Source organism: Macaca mulatta, chromosome 11, assembly GCF_049350105.2.
Source record: "Macaca mulatta isolate MMU2019108-1 chromosome 11, T2T-MMU8v2.0, whole genome shotgun sequence".
NCBI classification, from domain to species: Eukaryota; Metazoa; Chordata; class Mammalia; order Primates; family Cercopithecidae; genus Macaca; species Macaca mulatta.
The window spans coordinates 102,757,464-102,781,221 of NC_133416.1; the positions used below are offsets into that span (position 1 = coordinate 102,757,464).

Genomic DNA, 23,758 nt, shown 5'->3' on the forward strand with positions numbered 1-23,758 from the left:
GCAGAGCGGGCAGAAGCAATGCCCAAGGCCTAAGGAGGGCATCAAATGAGAAACATGGCATCCAGCACGCCCCTGGAGTTCTAGGATACACAGACCTGCTAACTGCTCATATAAGCTGACCCCATAGATTGAGGGTCAATGATAAGCCAAGCAATGTAAACGCAAAATGATCGAGTTATGCTGAATTGTTGTTTAAAAAGAAATTGGGGGCTGGGCACAGCGGCTCACGCCTGTAATCCCAGCACTTTGGGAGGCCGAGTCGGGCAGATCACTTGAGGTCAGGAGTTTGAGACCAGCCTGGTCAACATGGCAATACCCTGTCTCTACTAAAAATACAAAACTTCACTTGGTGTGGTGGCAAGTGCCTGTAATCCCAGCTACTGGGGAGGCCGAGGCAGGAGAATCGCTTGAACCCAGGAAGTGGAGGTTGCAATGAGCTGAGATCATGCCATTGCACTCCAGCCTGGATGACAGAGTGTGACTCGGTCTCAAAAAAAAAAAAAAAAAAAAAAAAAAAAAGAACAAGAAAAAGAAAGTAAGAAATGAGATAGTGGACTTTTAAAAATGGAAGCAGACCAGGAGCGTGGCTCTGCCTATAATCCCAGCACTTTGGGAGGCCAAGGCCAGTGGATCATCTGAGATCAGGAGTTAGAGACCAGCCTGGCCAACATGGCGAAAACCTGTCTTTACTAAAAATATAAAAATTATCCCAGCATGGTGGTGGGTGTCTGTAATCCCAGCTACTCAGGAGGTTGAGGCAGGAGAATCACTTGAACCTGGGGGCAGAAGTTGCAGTGAGCTGAGATGGTGCCACTTCAGTCCAGCCTGGGCAAATGAGGAAGACTCCATCTCGAAAAATAAAAATAAAAACAAAAACAGAAAAACAGAAGCAAATTGCAGTGGTTTTCATTTTTAATTTTTTAAAATAGTGATGGGGTCTTGCTATGTTACTCAGGCTGGTCTCAAGCAATGCTCCTGCCTCAGCTTCCCGAAGCACTGGGAATTCAGGTGCAAGCCACCATGCCCATCGTTGCAGTGATTTTGAGGAAAGGTATGGCAGGTTGCAAAAAACCCAAATACAGATTAGTGTAAAGCAGGTTTGTCAACTCTGGCACTATTGACATTTTGGACCACACAATTCTCTAGTGTGGGGTGCTGTCCTGTGCACTGTAGGATGTGGAGCAGCATCCCTGGTCTCTGCCTATGATGACAATAGCAACCAGCAGTTGTGACTACCAAAAATGTCTGCAGGCATTGCCAAATGTCCCTTGTGGGACAAAATTGCCCCTGTTGGACAATTCACTGATACAACTGACAACATTTAATCTTTTTTTTTTTTTTTTAGATGGAGTCTGGCTCTGTCACCCAGGCTGGAGTGCAGTGGCACAATCTCTGCTCACTGCAAGCTCCACCTCCTGGGTTCATGCCATTCTCCTGCCTCAGCCTCCTGAGTAGCTCAGACTACAAGCACCTGCCACCAGGCCTGGCTAAGTTTTTGTATTTTTAGTAGAGATTGGGTTTCACCGTGTTAGTCAGGATGGTCTCGATCTCCTGACCTCGTGATCCAACCCCCTCAGCTTCCCAAAGTGCTGAGATTACAGGCATGAGCCACTGCGCCCAGCCCCATTTAATCTGATATACTTTTGTGATATATGTTCTAAGACAGGTTTGAGTATTTTAGTTTTCCCTTCACAAGTAAAGAAATTGTACGAGTGAGTGCAAAAGTAATTGCGGTTTTGGCATTGTTGGAATTTGCCATTTGAAATTGGAATACATTATTAAATAAAAGTGGTTATGTTATACATCATTTTAATAGGTATTTCTTGCTCTTTTTTTTTTCTTTTTTTGCTAATGACTTATTACTTGCCATTTATTTTGTGTTTATTTTAGACTATGGAAATGAAGTTACGCAAAAAGCAAATCTGAGCGATTTTCGTATTCAAGTTCAAAATGGGTCATAAAGCAGCAGAGACAATTCGAAATAGCAACAATGTATTTAGCCCAGGAATGCTAATGAATATATAGTGCCATGAGGATTCAAGAAGTTTTGCAAAGGAGAAAAGAGCCTTGAAGATGAGGAGTGTAGTGGCCAGCCGTTGGAAGTTGACAACGACCAACTGAGAACAATCACTGAAGATGGCCCTCTTGCAAGTACACGAGAAATTGCCAAAGAACTCAGTGTCTACGATTGTATGGTTGTTCAGCATTTGAAGCAGATTGGAAAGGTGAAAAACTTGATGAGTAGGTGTCTCATGAGCTGAGTGAAAATTTAAAAATCTTCTTTTTGAAGCATCACCTTCTCTTATTCTACACAACAACAACAAACCTTTTCTAGATCGGATTGTGATGTGTGATGAAAAGTGGATTGTATACAGCAACCGGCAATGACCATCTCAGTGGTTAGACCACGAAGAAGCTCCAAAGCACTTCCCAAAGCCAAATTTGCACGGAGAAAAGATCATGGTCACTGTTTGGTGGTCTGCTGCTGGTCTGATCCACTACAGCTTTCTGAATCCTGGCGAAATTGTTACATCTGAGAAGTATTCTCAGCAAATCCATGAGACGCACAGAAAACTGCAGCACCTGCAGCTGGTATTGGTCAACTGAAAGGGCCCAATTCTTCTTCACGACAGCACCCGACCGCATGTTGCACAACCAATGCTTCAAAAGTTGAATGAATTGGGCTAGACGTTGTGCCTCATCCGCCATATTCGCCTGACCTCTAGCCAACCGACTTCTTCAAGCATCTCGATAACGTTTTGCAGGGAAAATGCTTTCACAACCAGCAGGATACAGAAAATGCTTTCCAAGAGTTCATCAAATCCCAAAGCAAGGATTTTTACGCTACAGGTTTTAACAAACCTATTTCTTGTTGGCAAAAATGTGTTAAATTGTAATGGTTCCTATTTTGATTAACAAAGATGTGTGTGAGCCTAGTTATAATGATTTAAAATTCATGGTCTGAAACCGCAGTTACTTTTGCGCCAACCTAATAGTAACTAGAGGGTTAAAAAATGTGGAACTCTTTATTTCATTCATTTTTGTGGGCTTGACACAATTCTATGGTGGTTAATAAAGAATCTTTATTAAGAGCATTCTATATGCCAAGCACTGTTTTTGGGGACTGGGGATAGAGAAGTGGTCAAGTACATTAAAAGTGTATATATACTGCCCTTGTGAAACTTATACTCTCATAAGAGGAGAGAGGGTAAACAAATAAATAGGTATATCACTTAGAATACTAGAAAGTGATAAGTGCAATAGAAAAATTAAGTTAGGAAGAAAGATGGGAGTGCCATATGGAGCAGGACAGAAATCTAAAATAGAGGCCGGATGCAGTGGCTCACGCCTATAATCCCAGCACTTTGGGAGGCTGAGGTGGGCAGATCACTTGAGGTCAGGAGTTCAAGACCAGCCTGGCCAACACGGTGAAACCCCATCTCTACTAAAAATACAAAAAATTAGCCAGGCGTGGTGGTGTGCACCTGTAGTCCCAGCTACTCAGGAGGCTGAGGCAGGAGAATTCCTTAAACCTAGGAGGTGGAGGCTACAGTGAGCCAAGATTGCACCACTGCACTCCAGCCGGGGCAACAGAAAAAGACTCTGTCTCAAAAAAAAAACAAAAAACAAAAAACAAAGAAAAGAAATCTAAAATAGAGTCATACTGCAATGGTAATATTTAAGAAATGAGCTAAATGGAATAGGGAGAAAGTTGTGCAGAAAGCAGAAGGAACATTAGTGCAAACTCCCTGAGGCACGAGAAGCGCTGGGTTTGTTGCAAAATAGCTGGCAAACCAGGATGACTGGTTAATATGAACAATTATGTTTAAATTAACCACTGGCCTGACTTAAATAAAGCTCTCTGAATGACATCATGGTCAAATCTGAAATGGCAACCCCTCTGTATAGTTTTTCCGGGGATGAAGGAACAGGAAACTATTGGTCTTGAGCATCTTACGAGCCTCTGAAGATGTAAAGGAACACCAACAATTAAAGAGTAATTCCAAACGTTTTACCTATACCCGGCTAGTGGGGTGCATTTTGGGTGGGATAACTTTCTTCACAGGTTATCTTTTCCCATCTTTCTGTTCAGGTTTTAACTAAAATAAAGCAAAATGTTCTGAGTAAAATATAGGGGAAAACACTGGTCAAAAGCGAATTGATTTTTAAAAAGTAAATTATAATTTGATGAGAAGAAGCAGTATTATTACCTGATCAAAGAAATAGATGGGCCCAGTGTCCAAGGGCTTGGCTTGGCTTTGGTAAATTCCTTCATTCTGCCTTGAGACCTGAGACAGAGCAATTGAAAATCTGAAGACAAATGAGCATGTTCATAGATGATATTTCAAAGCACTTGATGGTTTGAAAGTTTAACTCTTTTCTTTTTTTTTTTTTTTTAATAGAGATGAGGTCTCAGCCAGGTGCCAAGGCTCATGCCTATAATCTCAGCACTTTGGGAGGCTGAGGCAGGTTGATTGCTTGACACCAGGAGTTCAAGACCAGCCTGGGCAACACAGTGAGGCCTGTGTCTTCCCAAAAAATACAAAAATTAGCCAGGCATGGTGGCGCACACCTGTATTCCCAGCTACTCATGAGGCTGAGACAGAGGATCAATTGAGCCTGGGAGGTTGTCAAGGCTTCAGTGAGCTGTGATTGTGCCACTGCACTCCAGTCTGGGTGACAGAGTGAGACCTTGTCTCAAAAAAAAAAAAAAAAAATTGAGGTCTCACTATGTTGCCCAGGCTGATCTCAAATTCCTGGCCTCAAACAATCCTCCCACCTCAGCCTCCCAAGCACTGGGATTACAGGCATGAGCCACCATGTCCAGCCAAATGTTTTATTTTCATTGAAGTATAAAAACATTGGGGGGAGAGGGATGCCACTGTTCCTTTATCTCCATCTTTATTTCATATGCTATTGACTTGCCATAGAAACAATCAGAACTGAAAGCTATTGGCAAACAAAGCAATAATGGCATATTAATAGAGACTGTCTCAACCTCAGCACTACTGCCATTTGGACCAGATAATTCTCTGTGGATAATTCTCTGCCTTGTGCATTGTAGAAGCCAGATGCCATAACATAATCTCTCACCCCGTTGTGACAACAAAAAATGTCTCCTGACATTACCGATGGTTCCCTGGGGGGTCAAAATCGCCCCTGGTTGAGAACACTGCGCAATGGCTAAAAAACAAAAAACAGAAAAAAAAGGTTTGTTAAAAGAGGAACTGGTGTCTGTGAGGATGGGTGGCACTGATGATGGCGGGGTCATTAAAGCAGTGACATTCAAAATGTGGTCCCTGGACCAGCAGCATCAGCATCACCTGGGACCTTGTTAGAGATGCAAATCCTCAGGCCTTACCCAGACCTAATGTTAGAATCTCTGCAGGTGGCACCCGGAATCTATGTGTGGGCAAGCCCTCTGCGGGATTCTGAGAACACTCGAGTTTGCAAAGTCCTAACCAAAGGGACACATTTTACTAAGCACTTCATAGCCACTAGCATAGTTATAATGAAAAAGACAATAAAAAGGGACACATTTTACTAAGCAGGTTGTGAAAAGCACATGACTGTGATTGGAGAGGAACTCTGGGGCTGGCTAAACCAGAGCTAAATGGCCTCAGGGATCTGCAGTGACCACACAGTGGAGGATGGGGCAGCAGCAACAATATGAGGACTGGGACACATGGTGAACTGAGGCTTATTAACTATTGTGATTATTGGCCGGGTGCGGTGGCTCATGCCTGTAATCCTAGCACTTTGGGAGGCTGAGGTGGGCAGATTGCCTGAGCTCAGGAGTTCAAGACCAGCGTGGACAACATGGCGAAACCCCATCTCTACTAAAAATACAAAAAATTAACCAGGTATGGTGGTGTGTGCCTGTAAGCTATTCAGGAAACTGAAGTATGAAAATCGCTTGAACCTGGGAGGTGGAGGTTGTGGTGAGCCGAGATCGCACCACTGCACTCCAGCCTAGGCAATAGAGCAAGAATCTGTCTCAAAAAAAACAAAAACAAAAACAAAAAACAAATGGAAAATAATTATTTGATTATTAATAATAATCATTTCCTGTGAATATACCAAAAAAGTTTAAAAAAAGAAAAAAAAAAGAAAATTTTAAGGCTCAGACTAAACTAGCCCTTCCTTAAAGAGGAGTAGGAGAACACTTTATTTTTTTCTTTTATTTATTTATTTTTTAATGGAATGCTTCATGAATTTGTGTGTCATCCTTGTGCAGGGCCCATGCTAATCGCTGAATCATTCCAACTTTAGCATACGTGCTCATTGTACAGACAGAATCTCTATTTGTTCCCCAGGCTGGTCTCAAAATCTTGGCCTGAAGCTATCCTCCTGCCTTGGCCTCCCAAGATGCTGTGATTACAGGCATGAGCCACAATGCCTGGCCTGGGAAGAGCTTTAAAATGAAATCTAAGGGACACCTAAAGCTTCTGTTTATCTAAATTTTTCTACCTCTAGAGAGGGAAAAATAAATAAAATAAATTTCTCAGCCAGGCGCTATGGCTCACACCTGTAATCCCAACATTTTGGAAGGCCAAGCAGGGGCAAATCACTTGAGTTCAGGAGTTCAAAACCAGCCTGAGCAACATGGTAAAACCTCATCTCTACAAAAAAAATACAAAAATTAGACAGGCATGGTGGCACATGTCTGTAGTCTCAGCTACTCGGGATGCTGAGATGGGAGGATGGCTTGAGCCTGGGAGGCAGAGGTTGCAGTGAGCCAAGATGGCACCACTGCACTACACTCTGGGTGACAGAACCAGACTGTCTCAAATAAACAAATAAAGTTCCCTATCTCATTGTCTTGCCATTGTAACTGAAGATTCCACTTTGCATGAATCCCATATCTCCAAAATCCCTGATTAAAATGTAAATTTAAGCATCTATGCAATAATATGCTGTATGCATTCATGAAAAACGTCACATCCTGCAAAATGGTGTGCACTGAAATTAATAGGGCTTATAGGAAAAATAGTGTTAGGGCAGACCATGGAAAACTTACGCCACTTTGTAACCAGAGCACAAAAGGAAAATAATCATTGGTGTGGCAGGAGAAAGATAGTCCAGGCAGTCAATTGTGGCCAGAGATTGCTTTAGAAGATATGAAAAAAAAAAAAAATCAACAGAATATAAATGCAAACCTATGGGTACTGAGATAATGCAGATGGAAGTCAAGCTCCTTGCCACTGAGGTCAACTTTAAGGTGGGCAGGGAAGGAAGTGAAACCTGCCAGAATCAGAGAGCCATGGAAGATGGAGTGCACCATTCTGGGGAGGGAGACTTTGCTACTAGTGCTCATTTTTAACATTTGAGTTTTTAAAAAAGAGTTGACCCCATGGTGCATGTCTCTAATCCCAGCACTTTGGGAGGATGAGGTAGGAGGATCACTTGAGCCCAAGAGTTCACGACCAGCCTAGGAAACATAGTGAGAGCTCCCCCATCCCCCCACCACCTGTGTACAAAATAATTAAAAATTAGCCAGGCGTGGTGGCACATGCCTGTTGTCCCAGCTACTCAGGAGGCTGAGGTGGGAGGATCTCTTGAGCCTTGGGAGGTAGAGGCTGCAATGAACAGTGATTGCACTACTGGACTCCAGCCTGGGCAACAGAATGAGATACTGTCTCAAAAAAAAAAGACAAACCAATGTAAAATGTAAAAATGGGCAAATGATTTGGTTAGACACTTCTACCAAGAATATATACAAATGGGCCAGGCACAGTGGCTCACGCCTGTAATCCTAGCACTTTGAAAGGCCAAGGCGGGTGGATCAGATCACCTGAGGTCAGGAGTTCAAGACCAGCCCAGCCAACATGGCGAAAACCCGTCTCTACTAAAAGTACAAAAATCAGCCAGGCATGGTGGCGGGTGCCTGTAATCCCATCTCCTCATGAGGCTGAGGCAGGAGAATTGCTTGAATCTGGAGGGCGGAGGTTGCAGTGAACCAAGATCGCATCACTTTACTCCAGCCTGGGTGAAAGAGCAAAACTCTGTCTCAAAAAAAAAGAATATATACAAATGGTCACTAACACATGAAGAGATGCTTAATGGCATGAATCACTAGATAAATGCAAATCAAAACCACAATGAGATACCACTTCATACCCAGTAGGATAGTTATAATGAAAAAGACAGACAATAAACAGCGTTGATGAGGATATGGAGAAATTAGAAGCCTCATACACTGCTGGTGGGAATGTAATATCATGCAGTTGCTTTTGAAAACAGTCTGGCGGTTTATCAACTGTGCTATGGTCTGAATGTATTCCTTCAAAATTCATATGTTGAAACTTAATTGCCAATGTCGTAGTACAACTGGAGCCTTAAGAAGGTGATTAAATCATTAGGGCAGAGCCATCATGAGGGGGATCAGTGCCTTGTAAAAGAGGCTTGGGGGATCCCCCTTGCCTTTTCTGCCATGTGAGGACACAGCACGAGGTGTCATGTTTGAAGAAGAGTAAGCCCTCATCAAACTTTTTTTTTGTGTGTGTGTGTGTGATGGAGTCTCACTCTGTCACCCAGGCTGGAGTGCAGTGGCACAATCTCAGCTCACTGCAACCTCTGCTTCCCCAGGTTCAACTGATTATCTTGCCTCAGCCTCCCGAGTAGCTGAGATTACAGTCATGCACCACCACTCCTGGCTAATTTTTGTATTTTTAGTAGAGATAGGGTTTCACCATGTTGGCCAGGCTGGTTTCAAACTCCCGCCTCGGCCTCCCAAAGTGTTGGGATTACAGGCGTGAGCCACTGTTCTCAGCTCTCATCAAACGTTGAATCTGCTGGTGACTTGACCTTGGACTTCCCAGTTTCCAGAACTATGAGAAAATGAATTTCTGTTCTTTATATATTACCCAGTCTAAGGCATTTCGTTAACAGCAGCCCAAACAGATGAAGATACCTAGCAATGGTACTCTTATATAGATACCCAAGAGAAATGAAAAGATGTCCACAACAAAAGTTGCACAGGAATGTTCATAGGAATATCATTCAAAAGTCAAAAAGTAGAAACAACCTGAATGTTCATCAACTGATGAGTGGATAAACAAAATGTGGCATATCCATAGAATTGAATACATATTTTTTACTTCTTTTTGAGATATGGTCTCGCTCTGTCCCCCAGGCTGTAGTGTGGTGGCACGATCTCGGCTCACTGCAGCCTCAACTTCCCAGCCTCAAGTGATCCTTCCAACTCAGCCCTCCGAGTAGCTGCAACTATAGGTGTGCACCACCATGCCTAGGTAATTTTTGTGTTTTTTTGTAGAGACAGGGTCTCACCATGTTGCCCATGCTGGTCTTGAACTCCTGAGCTCAAACAAATCTGCCTGCCTTGGCCTCCCAAGGTGCTGGGATTATAGTCGTGAGCCACCATGCCTGGCCACAACAGAATATATTCAGCCTCAAAACAGAAAGAAGTATTGATATATGCTGCAATGTAGATGAACTTTGAAAACATTATGCTAAGTGAAAGGAAGCAGACATAAAGCCACAAATTGCATGACTCCATTTATGTGAAATATACAGAATAGGCAAATCCATTGAGACAGAAAGTAAATAAGTGGTTTCCAGGGATTGAGGGAGGGAGAAACGGAGAGTCACTGCTAATCAGTAAAAGGTTTCTTTTTGGGTTGATGAAAATGTTGTGTAATTAGGTAGTAGTGATGGTTGTATGACCTGTAATATACTAAAACCACAGAATTGTAAACTTTAAAATGGTGAACCTTACATGCAAATTATCATAATTGTTTTAAAAGAGTACCGAAGAATCTCAGCCAGTTCCAGCTTCCACCCATACCCACCTAGAGATATGAACTGCCAAAGATCAGCTCCTCGAAAACATCTGAGCATCTTAAAAATTACCTACCTTTGTCTCACCAGCTGCTGCCAGTTTTCAGACCAAAGAATATTAGAGATCTGTTGGTTCTGATCCCCAAACAGCTTTATACCAGGGTTCTATGCAGAACCTCAAGACCAGTTGATTCCATTCATGCCTTTTGTCTTAGTGATCCTCAGTCACCAAAAGCGTAAGCTTGGAATTTCTGGATCAAGAGAAACTTGATGGGGTGCCGTAGCTCACGCCTGTAATCCCAGCACTTTGGAAGGCCAAGGTAGGTGGATCACTTGAGGTAAGGAGTTTGAGACCAGCCTGACCAACATAGTGAAACCCTGTCTCTACTAAAAATACAAATATTAGCCAGGCATGGTGGCAGATGCCTGTAATCCCAGCTACTCAGGAGCCTGAGGCAGAAGAATCGCTTGAACCAGGAGGCAGAGGTTGTAGTGAACTAAGATCTCACCACTGCATGCCAGCCTGGGTGACAAAGTGAGACTCTGAGGTATTGCTCCTCACAAGAGGGCATTAGCTGCGGGGGTCTGCCCGCAGGCCCTGACCCAAATGACGGATGAATAAAAAGGACACTGACACACAGATATTTTGTGTTGCCAGTCCTGCTGAGTGTCCAACCGTCTGCACACCAAGAGAGGTTTGTCACTGCGGCTGGCCTCTATCAGCTCGGGAGCCTTGCATTTATTCATTAAGATTAGTTAACAAAAACTTGAGTCAACACCATTAGAGGCTAATTGACATTGTGGACTTCCTGAGTCAAAAGCATACATCAAAGGCTTAAGGCTTAAGACCACATGAGTAAACAAGTTAACTAGATAACTTCCCCACATCCTGTTGTTGACTACTCTAATTTATTTAACTAAAGGTAATGAGACCAGGCCGCCTTCAGCTTGATCTATTACCGAAGTCATATGAAAACCCTCAGTCCTTCCAAAAGGGTTTTGTGGCTATCATAACTAATATTTTTCCCACCAGCCTGATCGAATCCCAACATTTCCCCCTTTTTTGTTTTCTACATCAAGTTTTTTGATCGGAGAACGCAGATATGTGCAGCCACAGGTTTGTCAGGTGAGGGGGTCACTGCTCTTATTCTGGCTTTGCATCCTAGGATTAACAAATAACACAAAACAATCGTGAGTACAATCAGCAACATTCTTTTCTAGTCAAAGAGTGACCTGTAGTGTTACTTGGCATCTTAGTTTGATGTGTGCCATTATTAAGGAACCCCACTGGGAGTATGTTAACTCCTTCCAGCCAGGCAGTGACGTCGTTAGAAGCTGGAAAGGTAGTAACTGCTTAGATAACAGGGCTGAAAAAAGGCAGATTTAAGAGATGAGCTTAATAGAGTGTAGCAGCTATAGGTAGTAGGCAAAGTGAGAGAATTAAAAATGAATAAATTATCTGGTTTAGCCTCCTAGGGGTGGTGCCTGTGCTAAGAGACTTTTTACATTCTTTAAAGAGCAGGTTAGTGCTTTAAGAAAAACTTGTGCTTTATTTTAATGTCTAGTTTACAAAAAAACTGGATGATACTTTTTTAACTTTAATCAATATGTTTACACACAGAATATTTTTACAATCAACATTTTAAAACTTTAGACCTTCAAAACAAAAATCATACATTTCCTGCATAAATTCCTTTTTATAACATTGTTCACGACTTTCACAGACAATCTTCAACATGCCTTACCTTTCTGACTATGTTTTATAACCTTCTTTACTAAAGGTGCATTCTTATATCTATAATTTTTGTATTAATTTTTATATAATATTACGAAAATATTTCTTAATATTTTCTTTCCCTTCTTCTTACTTTATTTCTCTCCTTAGTCCTTCTTTGTGTGTCTTTCTCTGATCTCTGTCTTTTCTAGTCTTTTTCTTACTCATTCTTTCCTTTTCTCTCTCTAGGTGTGGACACAAGCATACTTTCCTTCTCATGTTGATAATTCCCTTGAACCCCACCATTTATTACTGTTTACGTCTTTCCATAAAACTGCAGGTTTTATGCCTTGAGAGGTTTTAGCAAAGTGCTTTTCTACAGCTGATTGAAATTTGTCATCTAAATTTTAAAAATTAAGGTTGAATAAGGCTCATGCCAGTAGTGTTGCAGGGTACTTACCTATATTCCCTTTTTTCTGTTTTTTGAGCATATTTTTAAGGGTGAAGTGTGCTCGTTCTACTATTGCCTGTCCTTGGGGGTTATATACGATGCCTGTGGAATGTTGGATATTCCACATGTGACAAAATTATTGAAATTGTGAGCTGGTATAAGCTGGACCATTATCAGTCTTAATTTTTGTGGGGTGCCCCATAAATGCAAAAGTTAAAAGAAGATGTTTAGTGACATATCGAGTAGACTCTCCAGGCAAAGCATGTGCACTAATTAAATGAGTGTTGGTAGTGTGTCTGGAGTTGGTTCCTTCCGGTGGGTTCATGGTCTTGCTGACTTCAAGAATGAAGCTGTGGACCTTCATGGTGAGTGTTACAGCTCTTAAAGGTGGCACGGACCCAAAGAGTGAGCAGCAGCAAGGTTTATTGTGAAGAGCAAAAGAACAAAGCTTCCATAGCATGGAAGAGGACCCCAGCAGGTTACCACTGCTGGCTAGGGGGTGGCCAGCTTTTATTCCCTTATTTGTCCCCTCCCATGTTCAGCTTCTGTCCTATCAGAGTGCCCTTTTATCAATCCTCCCTGCAAGTGGCTTTTAGACCCCTGCTGATTGGTGCGTTTTACAGAGCATCGATTGGTATGTTTTAAAGAGCGCTTATTGGTGCATTTTACAAAGCACTGATTGGTGCATTTTACAATCCTCTTGCTAGCTACAGAGTGCTGATTGGTGCGTTTTACGATCCTAGCTACAGAGTGCTGATTGGTGCATTTTACAATCCTCTTGTAAGACAGAAAAGTTCTCCAAGTCCCCACTGGACCCAGGAAGACCAGCTGGCTTCACCTCTCAGTATTGATGGATACATGCACATATCTTAGTTTCCTAAATTCAGAGATGTGTGTAACATCTGTTTGCCACAACTGATTAGGTTCTGATCCTCTAGGGTTAACACCTGTTGAAGGAGGGGACATGCCTGTGAGCTGGCAATCTGGACATTGTAGGATAATTTGTTTAGCCAGCCTCTGGGCAAGTTGAAATTGTTTAGATAAGTTTCTCCAATTTTGGTGGGAAAATTGATGCAATTGGGTGGCTTGGCCTAGCAGGAATGTCATAACCTGAAGGTATGCTTGATCATTGCCATAAGCCAGTGGGCCAGGCAGAGCTGTGGGCTCGAATGTGTGTAATAAAAATAGGTTGTGGGCCGGGCGCAGTGGCTCAAGCCTGTAATCCCAGCACTTTCGGAGGCCGAGGCAGGCAGATCACGAGGTCAGAGATCAAGACCATCCTGGCTAACATGGTGAAACCTCGTCTCTATTAAAAATACAAAAAAATTAGCCGGGTCTGGTGGTGGGCGCCTGTAGTCCCAGCTACTGGGGAGGCTGAGGCAGGAGAATGGCGTGAACCCGGGAGGCGGAGCTTGCAGTGAGCCGAGATCGTGCCACTGCACTCCAGCCTGGGGGACAGAGCAAGACTCGGTTTCAAAAAAAAAAAAAAAAATAGGACGTATATATTGATCTAGCAATTACCGAAGATGGAGAAAAAGGGTAAACAGGGCTGGCTCCAAAGTGAACTTAATTAAAGCTGTTTCAAGGTTTTGTAATAAATAGAGTATGCAGAATCACTACCTATATTTATGGGCTAAGTGGAAAAAGTTTCTAAGCCCAAAATCAGAGCCCCAATCTCAGCTCTGAGGGCTAGTAAACCCAGATAGAGTGATTGAATCGTGTGGTCTCCACCAGACTGCCGCTTTTCCATGTTTACCAGACCCATCAGTCAAGTGTTAAAGCATTAGGTATTGGGGACTGAACTATTTTTGTAGCTAAAACATTTACCAGACTTTTTGGGAATGATGAAAATAGGTAAATTCCAAGGGCTGGTAGTAGAATGTTACCCATAAAATGAATAACCTTGGGTAGATCACGAGGTCAGGAGATCGAGACCATCCTGGCTAACACGGTGAAACCCTGTCTCTACTAAAAAAATACAAAAAAAAAAAAAAAAAAAAAACAACTAGCGGGGCGAGGTGGCGGGCGCCTGTAGTCCCAGTTACTCGGCGGGGGGGGGGGGGGGGGGGGGGGGGCTGAGGCAGGAGAATGGCCTAAACCCGGGAGGCGGAGCTTGCAGTGAGCTGAGATCCGGCCACTGCACTCCAGCCTGGGTGACAGAGCAAGACTCCGTCTCAAAAAATAAATAAATACATAAATACATAAATAAAAAATGAATAACCTTGCAATTAGGAAACCTTTTTCTACTGGGGAGCAAAGTTTGCTTTTAATTGCTCCTAAACTAACTCATGGACCTTTTGTAATGTCTCTCCCTTTAGAGTTTACTGTTTTACTTAAATTGGTTTTTGAGAAAATCACTTAAGGGTAGGAGAGAGATAACAGTTGCCATGATCAGAAACAGGTTTTTCAAATTCTTACGTTTTACTTTTTTTTTTTTTCCCCGAGACGGAGTCTTGCTCTGTCGCCCAGACTGGGTTCACACCATTCTCCTGCCTCAGCCTCCCCAGCGGCTGGGACTACCGGAGCACGCCGCCACGCCCGGCTAATTTTTTGTATTTTTAGTAGAGACGGGTTTTCACCGTGTTAGCCAGGATGGTCTCTGGATCTGCTGACCTCTTGATCCGCCCACCTGGGCCTCCCAAAGTGCTAGGATTACAGGCGTGAGCCACCGCGCCCGGCCACATTTTACTTAAATCTTAGCAGAGAATTATAATCTGGAAAGTCCTTTGTATACAAGGGACACACAATATCTTGCCCTGGGCTGCCTAGCGAGCTAGAGAGCTGAGCCTGCGGGCCCTGAGTCAGCGGCCGCTTTGAGTTTGTGCCACTTCTTTCGCTTGTGCCGCTCCCTCCCCCTGCGTAGGGCGCGGCTGTCGCCGGCTGGGCGACTCTTGCGCTCCAGCCTGCTGCCCCACCCCAGCAGGCTAACTTAGTGGCACTGGGCCTGGCTCCCCGCTGCTACTGCCGCCTGGCAGGCCCAGCTTCCAGGAGCATCCCCCAGCTCCGTGTTTGCGAGCTTCCTTACTGCTGAGCCTTTCCATCCCTCTACTCCCCGCTTCGCCCTGCGGCTCCGGCCTCTAATGCTTTTTCTTGTTTCTTTATGTCCCTGATTGCCTCATTAATGTTGCATTACCGGGCAGGCTAAAAGCTCTCCTTTTAATTTGGCCTGCTTAAGATAGGGACTGATAGCTGTAGCCTATCCCTGATTTTTTTTCTTATCTATTGGAGGAGGAGGCTCAGGTAAAATCTCTGTTTCCTCTTTGTTATTTCCGCCCAGTGATACTAAGGGCCCAGGGAAGAGGAGGTAATAAGGCAGGTGCCCTTTCCTCCTCCTTCCCCTTTTTAGGCACTTCTGTGTGTGACTGAGCCAGGGCTGCTCTAATGAAAGCCCATAACGTTAGAGATTTTACTGGGACCTGTTGCCTTTGTGCCTGATGTTGTTTAAGACTTCTCCCTACTTGTTCCAGAGTTCTACATCTGTCCTTCCTTCTGGGAACCATGGGTTTGGGATTACAGCAGTTTGTATTATTATGTCCCTTAATTGAGCCTGTGAAACTAATGCTCCACTAGCCTTAAGCAACAATCTTTTAACACTTCTATATACTGTTTCTGTTGAGCTAATAACTGTTGTCCCATAATGAAAACTCAACTTGAACCAACTTCCCCCAGAACTTGGTAACCTAGAGTGGGCACCAACAACTTACTGATTACTCACTGACTTGACCGCGCGGTCCTTCTTCACCTCCAGGGGTCCGTCGCGTTCCTCACACTTCTTTCACAGGTTGCCTTACAAGGGGCTCCAACTGTGGGGGGGTCTGTTTCTGCAGACCCCTGACTTTCCTCACACGGGGCACCAATTGAGGTATTGCTCCTCACAAGAGGGCATTACCCTGGCCCAAACGGCAGATGAATAGCACGTGCACTAACACACAGATAACTCCGACCGACAGCCTGCACACCAAGAGAGGTTTGTCAGTGGGGTCCGGCCTCTATCGGCTCGGCAGGCTTGCATTAATTCATTAAGATTAGTTAACAAAAGCTTGACTCAACACAGTTAGAGGGTAATTGACATCGTGGACATCCCCAGTAAAAAGCATACATCAAAGGCTTAAGGCTTAAGACCACATGAGTAAACAAGTTAACTAGATAACTTCCCCACATCCCGCTGTTTACTACTCTAATTTATTTAACTAAAGGTAATGGGACCAGGCTGCTTTCAGCTTGGTCTATTACCGAAGTCATATGAAAACCCTCAGGCCTTCCAAAAAGGTTTTGTGGCTATCATAACTAATATTTTTCCCACCAGCCTGATTGAATCCCAATATGACTCCATCTCAGAAAAAAAAAAAAAAGAAAAAAAAAGAGAAACTTAAAGGCCGATGCCATGGCTCATGCCTGCAATTCCAACACTTTGGAAGGCCAAGATGGGAGGATTGCTTGAGGTGAGGAGTTCAAGACTAGCCTGGACAATATAGTGAGACCCCAGTTTCTACAAAAAGAGAGCATGAGAAACTTGAACTGAGCACACGTAACTTTCTTGTTGCTCCCAGTGTGTCTGGAGTTGGTTCCTGCCAGTGGGTTCGTGGTCTCACTGACTTCAAGAATGAAGCTGCGGACCTTTGCAGTGAGTGTTACAGCTCTTAAAGATGGCACGGAACCAAAGAGTGAGTGGTAGCAAGATTCACTGTGAAGAGCAAAAGAACAAAGCTTCCACAGTGTGGAAGGGGACCTGAGTGAGTTGCTGCTGCTGGCTGGGGTGGCCAGCTTTTCTTCCCTTATTTGTCCCCTCCCATGTTCCATTTCTGTCCTGTCAGAGTGCCTTTTTTCAATCCTCCCCATGATTGGCTACTTTTAGAATCCTGCTGATTGGTGCATTTTACAGAGCACTGATTGGTGCATTTTACAAACCTCTTGTAAGACAGGAAAGTTCCCCAAGTCCCCACTCGACCCAGAAAGTCCAGCTGGCCTCATCTCTCAATGCCCCCTCTAAACAGGACACCCCAACTGCTGTTGGGAAATGGACAATGACCACTCTAGCTACTTCCCGCTGGATAGGGGTGAAGAAGGGGCCCTGCAGTTGTAGTGTCCTCCAGAGGGGAACTCTCTAGGTCAGTCAAAGAGCCAGTGGGTCTGTACAGGGGTCCTTGGTAGAAGTTGTGAGTTGAGGTCATTTAGGATTCCATTTGTCAGACCATCTGTAGCTTGATGGCCTCAATCCTGGAAGAAACAAATTTGACAAGGAGGTTAAAAATACAGGGCCCGAAGGTGAGTAATAGCAAGATGGCTGGCACGGGACCTAAAAAGGGGAGAAGCCATGTTGCCCAACTCCAGAGGTTGGCATAAGAGTTTGAAAGGCCTTGTCTGATTTCAGAAGCCTTTTCCTGTAAATGCCAGGAGGTGTCTCATACTATCCCTGACTGGTTAGTGTAAAAACAACACTCTTCCCCTAAGAAGGTGCAGAGTCCTCCTTTCTCAGCAGTGAGGAGGTCTAGGCCTCAGTGGTTTTGGCGTCACTGCTGCCAAAGAGTCTATTTGGGATTGTAGAGTAAGGATAGATTTTGTTGTTTCCTGCCAACTGTCTGAGAAATCCTTTGAGAGTGTGTGGTAGTAGGATAATGAAGTAGATAAACTGGCTATTCCGGTTCCTGTAGCTGTGGCCATTCCTAACCCTATAAGTAGGGGTATTAGTTGTATGACCCTGTGCTGACGGACTTGAGCTTTGAGGGGCACTGATAGGGTCTGATTTCCTGTGGCAATGTCAATGTTGGGACTTAGGAAGCCTAAGGTGCAGGTGCCTGTCCAGTTGGTGGGGAGGCAGATATAGGTTGAAGTTCCATGTAAGAAGAATATGCCTTGGCTGGGTAGACAGAACTGGCTGTGTATGTTAAAAAGGTGTGTGAGTTTGTTGTTTTCATTTTCTCATACTCTTAGAGTACTTGCTAAGGTAGCTCTAGTAAGTGGCTGGAAAGAGGTGTTAGGAGCAAACTGAGTGGCTCCCTGTATTCTATTTTCCCATTGGAGAAAAAAACCATTTTGTATCTACTAGGAACCATTTGAGAGAGTGATTGAAAGAGGGGATGAGAAGGCATTCACTAGTGGTGGGGGCGCTGCTGTAGGGGGTCCAGGAGTGAATGGTCATGCAGGGAGTATGTTTGCCATTACAAAACCTGGACTGTTCGTTAAGCAGGGAGGAGGTGATTTTTGGAAGCCCTGAGAAGCGAACAAGCCGTCTGAATGGAGGTGTTTGGGTGACTCAGAAGTTACTATGATCAGTTGGGGCTTGAAGTTGTAGGGTGTAATTACACTGATGGGATAGTAGGCACCCCAGGGGCAGGCCTGATAACAGGTTGCGTTGGATGCATATAGGGGCCTGGAAAGTTAAGACAGTATTCGTGGTTACAGGGCCGTGTATGGGCTTTTCATTGCTCGTGTAATAGGTGAGGTTGGAAACGTAAGGACGTAAAAGCTAGATTGTGCATCCTATTAGAGTAATTTTGGTCCTATCAGAGATGAGGAAGTCGGCTAATGATTACATATTTAGAAGTTGTAAAGGGTCTCTTCTTTCATAACGGGGGTGGTAGGTTAAGTTAGTAAACTTTTTTTTTTTTTTTTTTTTTGCGGGAATGGGAGTGGCAACGTAAGCAGTGGCTGATGGAGAGATACAAAGCCAACAGTCGTTTGCCAGGGAAGGATTGGACTGGTTTAACAGAGAGTGGGTTAAGTTGAGACTCTTGTAGAGGTAATTAGGAGCTAGTGGAAGGGGAGGGGCGACTATGTGGGGTATCCAAGGAAGCAGGAGGGATAGATAGGCAAAGAGTTAGTAGGAAGGTAAAGAGGGTCCCCAGGAAGATGAGGTCATTTTATTCAATCTGAGTTAAAAGTAGGAGTAAATTGCTGTTAGAGGGAAGGATGATAGAAAAAGGTTGATGTGATTAGGATTTTTGTCCCGGCAGAAGCTACAGTATATGGTCCTACTGCAAAGAGTATGGTTAGTATACTGCTTAACAATGTGATAAAACAGTAAAAGGATTCCATTAAAGGGGAAAGGAGAAGTGTTAAAGATTATGTAGGTTTTCACTTATCTTTTTTTTTTTTTTTTGAGATGGAGTCTCGCTCTGTCGCCCAGGCTGGAGTGCAGTGGCGCGATCTCCACTCACTGCAAGCTCCGCCTCCCAGGTTCATGCCATTCTCCTGCCTCAGCCTCTCGTGTAGATGGGACTACAGGTGCCCACCAACGCGCCCGGCTAATTTTTGTATTTTTTTTTTAGTAGAGACGTGTTTCACCGTGTTTGCCAGAATGGTCTCGATCTCCTGACCTCGTGATCCGCCCCTCTCAGCCTCCCAAAGTGCTGGGATTACAGGCGTGAGCCACCGCTCCCAGTCCACTTATCTTTTTAAGTAGGAAGGGGTTTTTCCTCAGGATCAGCTATAGGGGCCTTTTTAGTCTGGGATGTTTACTTCTGAAATAGGAGATGCAAGTCCTCTAATGGTTCGCAGGTGTATTGAGGCTGGTCTGGCTGATCTTGGAACTCCTGAGCTGACGGTCCCACAGGTTCTTCAGGGGGTGTCCAAAGTTTAACTTGGGTGTGGTGAATCCAAGATTCCACTCCTGCCACCTTAACTGCAGTGGGGGTACAGAGGATTACTGAGTATGGTCCTTCCCACAAGGAATTCATCAATGGGGAGGTAGAGGGGATGGACTTGACCAACACTAGATCTCCCGGTTGGAACAATTCTGTTCCCTTGTTTCTGCGACATCCTTCGGGTAGGTTTTTAGGGTTTTGTTGCTATTTTGCCAAGGAAGTTATGTAATGCCCAGACCCTCTGTTCCCCAAAGAAGACCACCAGAGTCCAGAGTCAAAGCCAAGCGGCAAGGATCTTTATGACAAGTTCAAACTTGGTCCCTCCATTACACAGCATACAAGAGGGCCCCGAACAATGCGAGTGTTTGCTTTTTATAGCCCGAAAGTTACAGGGGAACAAAGGAATTCTTTTGGTTCCCGCGCTTTCAGTAAAACTTTGAACGGCTGTCTCCTTATCGGAGACTTTCTAGGTGATGTTTGTACTGGGCCCAGGAAGTTTGAGAGATATGTGGCGATATGTGGTGAGATGGGAGGATGGGATGTGTTTGTACTGGGCTCAGGAAGTTTGAGAGATATGTGGCGATATGTGGTGAGATGGGAGGATGGGGTGTGTTTGTACTGGGCTTGTTTGTTTTGAGCCCGGGGCTGAGGAATGTGCCCGGCTCCTCTCATTCCCCCCTTCTTTTCAGGTATCTCTAGAGCCAATCTTGGGTCTTACAAGTCTGATTCTGTTTCAGCGTCTACAGGTTGGTATTGGGCTCTGAGGACCATGAGTTGTACAGTGTCAAACCTTTCTCTAACGAACCGCAAAATTCTGTTAACAACACAAGGTCCTACGGTAAGCAGAAATAGAAGACTCAGCAGGGGTCCAAGGAAGGGGGCTAATAGAGAAAACATAGATGAGTTCCACCATTGGTCTGCAGCTGAAGCAAACTGCCGTGTTCTTACTTCTGTGCTTAACTTGCGTAACTGTTGGACCCGGTCCTCCACAAGTCCTGATTCATTTATGTAGAAACAACAGTCTTCCTTTAGGAACATACACGTACCCCCTTTTTCAGCAGTGAGTAGGTCTAAGGCCCTCCGGTTCTGTAAGGTTACCTGTGCTAGGGACGTGAGCTGCCGCTGGAGGGAGGCAAGGGACTCAGCTGACTCCTCCATAGCAATGGCAAATTGTTGGTACAGCTTGTTACTTTCTATGAGGGTGTGACCTAAGGCTCTCCCCGCCAGTCCGGCTGCCATGAAGGATGCGGTGAGGGAGATTCCTGCAATGAGGGGGAGAAATATGGCTCGTGCAGGTCTCGGTCTAGGGACTGGGTGAATAACAGCACTGGTCCAGTTACCAGTATACCCTAGGAACTCTCCGGCAGTGAGTAGAGTCAACCGGGGAACTAATGTGACAGGAAGACACAGTAGGTTGGTAACAGAGGGGCTTGATAGGTTTTTAGATAATGTTCCATTACACCAGAAGAATATGCCTGACGGAGCCCTTAAGGTGATATTAGGGGGCGATGCAGTGATGTTGCAGAGGCTGGAATTGGTTCCTGAGAAACAGTAGGGAAACTTTTCTTGACTGGGGTTTAGGTATAGTGGCACGTTAGGGATAGGGGCATATGAGAGGTTTCGGTGGTTGTTAGCTAGGGCAGAGGTAGAGGATCCCCATAGCAGGGGGACAGCGGTTAGCGGTGGACGCCCTAGAGTGGCACACAGAAAGCAGCCAGACAGGCTGTGAAGTCCTGTAAGGTTAGCAAGTTCTAATCCTTCTTGCAATAATTTTAACCAGGAAAAAGGACGTAAATCTTGTGTCAGGCGGTTTTCTTGTCACTGGATATTTCCATGGACCAGGGGCCGTACCTGCACTAGACCCCGCCACAGATAGAGGTGACTGCTAGGCCATGTGGAGGCGGAGGAGTAGTATACAGCCCCGTGTTGAGGCGTGGTCCAGCGGGAGTTCCAGGGGTCTCTAACTATCCATGTATATGAAAGGTCTCCATCTCGTCTACGATGGAAGGGCCATCTGGGATCTATCTGTTCTTTTTCACCCCACCATTGGTATTTATGGACGATACAATAGTTATAAGGGCAGCCGGCACTTTGGTGCCACCAATAGTGCTTACAATTGTATTGAGTCTGATCATACTCGAAGCATATCATTGGTGCCACTGGTTTGGCTATTGGGAAATTGGTAAAATTTAGTAAAATTGGGCTATTGCACCCTGTGGAGGGGCAATCTGCACTGGCCACTAATTTCCCGGGCTTATGAGGTTGCCCAGGGTGGGTTTGGTTTTCATAAAGCCAGAATCTCCAGACAAAGGGGTTAGGAGCTGGCTTTATGTTTTCTCCAGCGGTCACTAGGGCGACTAACGTTAGAGTCAGACTACCTAACTGCATGTTTGCAGTGAGCTAGGCTGTCGGCGCAGGGTGAGTTTTAAGGGGTTGTTCTTAGCTCTGTCCACAGTCCACGTGTCCGGTGCTTCAGCCGCCGCCGTGATTGGTCCCAGGAGGTCGGAGGTTGGGTCCACCGGCTTGACGTGGGTGTAGTGGATCCACGACGCGATGCCTTCTACCTTTAGGGCGGTGGGTGTGGTTAGGAGTACCTGGAGTGGTCCTTTCCACCTGGGTTCTAGGGTCTCTTGTCGGTGTCGCTTGACCAGGACCCAGTCTCCCGGCTGGTACGGATGGGGTGTCGGCGGGGGACCGGTCTCATATAGTTCCTTCAGCTTGGGCCAGATTTCTTGATGAATTTTCTGCAAGGCTTGTAGGGAAAATAAGAGTTCAGAGACATTTTCTGTTTCAGACTTGAGTAGATCATCTTTTAGGCTGGGAACTAGGGGTGGGGGTCTACCATACATAATTTCATAAGGGGTAAGGCCCAGTCTGTAAGGGGTATTACGGGCCCGGAACAGAGCGTAGGGGAGAAGGACTACCCAATTAGCACCAGTCTCCATAGTCAATTTAGTTAAGGCCTCTTTTAAGGTCCGATTCATCCTTTCTACCTGTCCTGAACTCTGGGGCCTGTAAGCGCAATGGAGTTTCCAATTTGCCCCAAGGATGGAAGCCAAATCCTGACTTACCTTAGCGACGAAAGCGGGCCCGTTATCTGACCCTATCTGGACGGGGAAGCCATACCTGAGAAGGATATCTTCCAGAATTTTCTTTGCTACGACCTGAGCAGTTTCTCTTTTGGTTGGGAATGCTTCAGTCCACCCTGAAAAAGTATCTACAAAGACAAGTAAGTACCGGTACCCGTACTTTCCTGGCTTTATTTCAGTAAAATCTACTTCCCAGTAGATACCGGGCCTGGTTCCCCTGAGCCTTGTTCCTGTTGCAGCTTGAGATTGGGGGTATGCGTTGTTAAGCTGGCAGACTTTGCAACTGGTCACGATACTGCTGGCCGTCTCAGCTATATGTCTGATTTTGAGCTTGGAGCGTCTGATCAGGTCTATCATCCGCCGGGCCCCCAGGTGGGTGGTTCGGTGGATGTGTTCTAACACCTGTTGTCCTAATTTTTCTGGTGGGATGGTTTGGTCATTAGTATCAGTCCACCACCCATTCTGGACTTGTTTCAGGGGAAGTTTGTCTATCCACTGGAGATCTTGTTCTGAATACTCAGGGAAATATGGCAAGTCCCAGGGGCCCGGGTCAGGGAGCTGGAGTGTAAGGAGTTGGCTGGGAGCCTTTGCCACATTCCTTGCAGTTTGGTCTGCCAGAAAGTTGCCTTGAGCAGTTGGAGTAGTTGGTTTCTGGTGCCCTGGGCAATGCACAATGGCTAACTTTTCTGGCCTCCATAGGGCTGTTAGCAGGGCTAGGATCTCTTGCTTGTTTTTTATCTCTTTTCCTTCAGCCGTCAGTAACCCTCGCTCCCTGTAAATGGCCCCATGTATATGCGCCGTTGCAAAAGCATATCGGCTATCTGTATATACTGTCAGCTTCTTCCCCACCCCTAAGGTAAGAGCTTGGGTGAGCGCTATCAGTTCAGCCTTCTGGGCCGATGTCCCCGGGGGCAGGGGTTCCACCCAGATTACCTCAGTCTCTGAAGTCACTGCCGCTCCAGCATACCTCTGGCCTTGATGCATGAAGCTGCTCCCATCAGTGAACCAGACGAGGTCGGCGTCAGGAAGTGGGCGGTCCTGCAGGTCTTCTCGAACTCCGTGCACCTGAGCTAGTATCTCGGTGCAGTCATGGAGTGGGGCGTCCAGGTCCGGGTTGGGC

The 23,758-nt window shown here is 45.2% G+C and overlaps 2 pseudogenes; one reads left to right on the forward strand and one right to left on the reverse strand.

Annotated features, from left to right (window-relative positions):
- The first annotated feature begins 1,893 nt into the window (after window positions 1–1,893).
- LOC144332981 (histone-lysine N-methyltransferase SETMAR pseudogene) lies at window positions 1,894–2,916 on the forward strand (annotated as a pseudogene).
- A 3,277-nt stretch (window positions 2,917–6,193) lies between these two features.
- Window positions 6,194–6,291, reverse strand: LOC114671153 (U6 spliceosomal RNA; annotated as a pseudogene).
- Window positions 6,292–23,758: the final 17,467 nt, after the last annotated feature.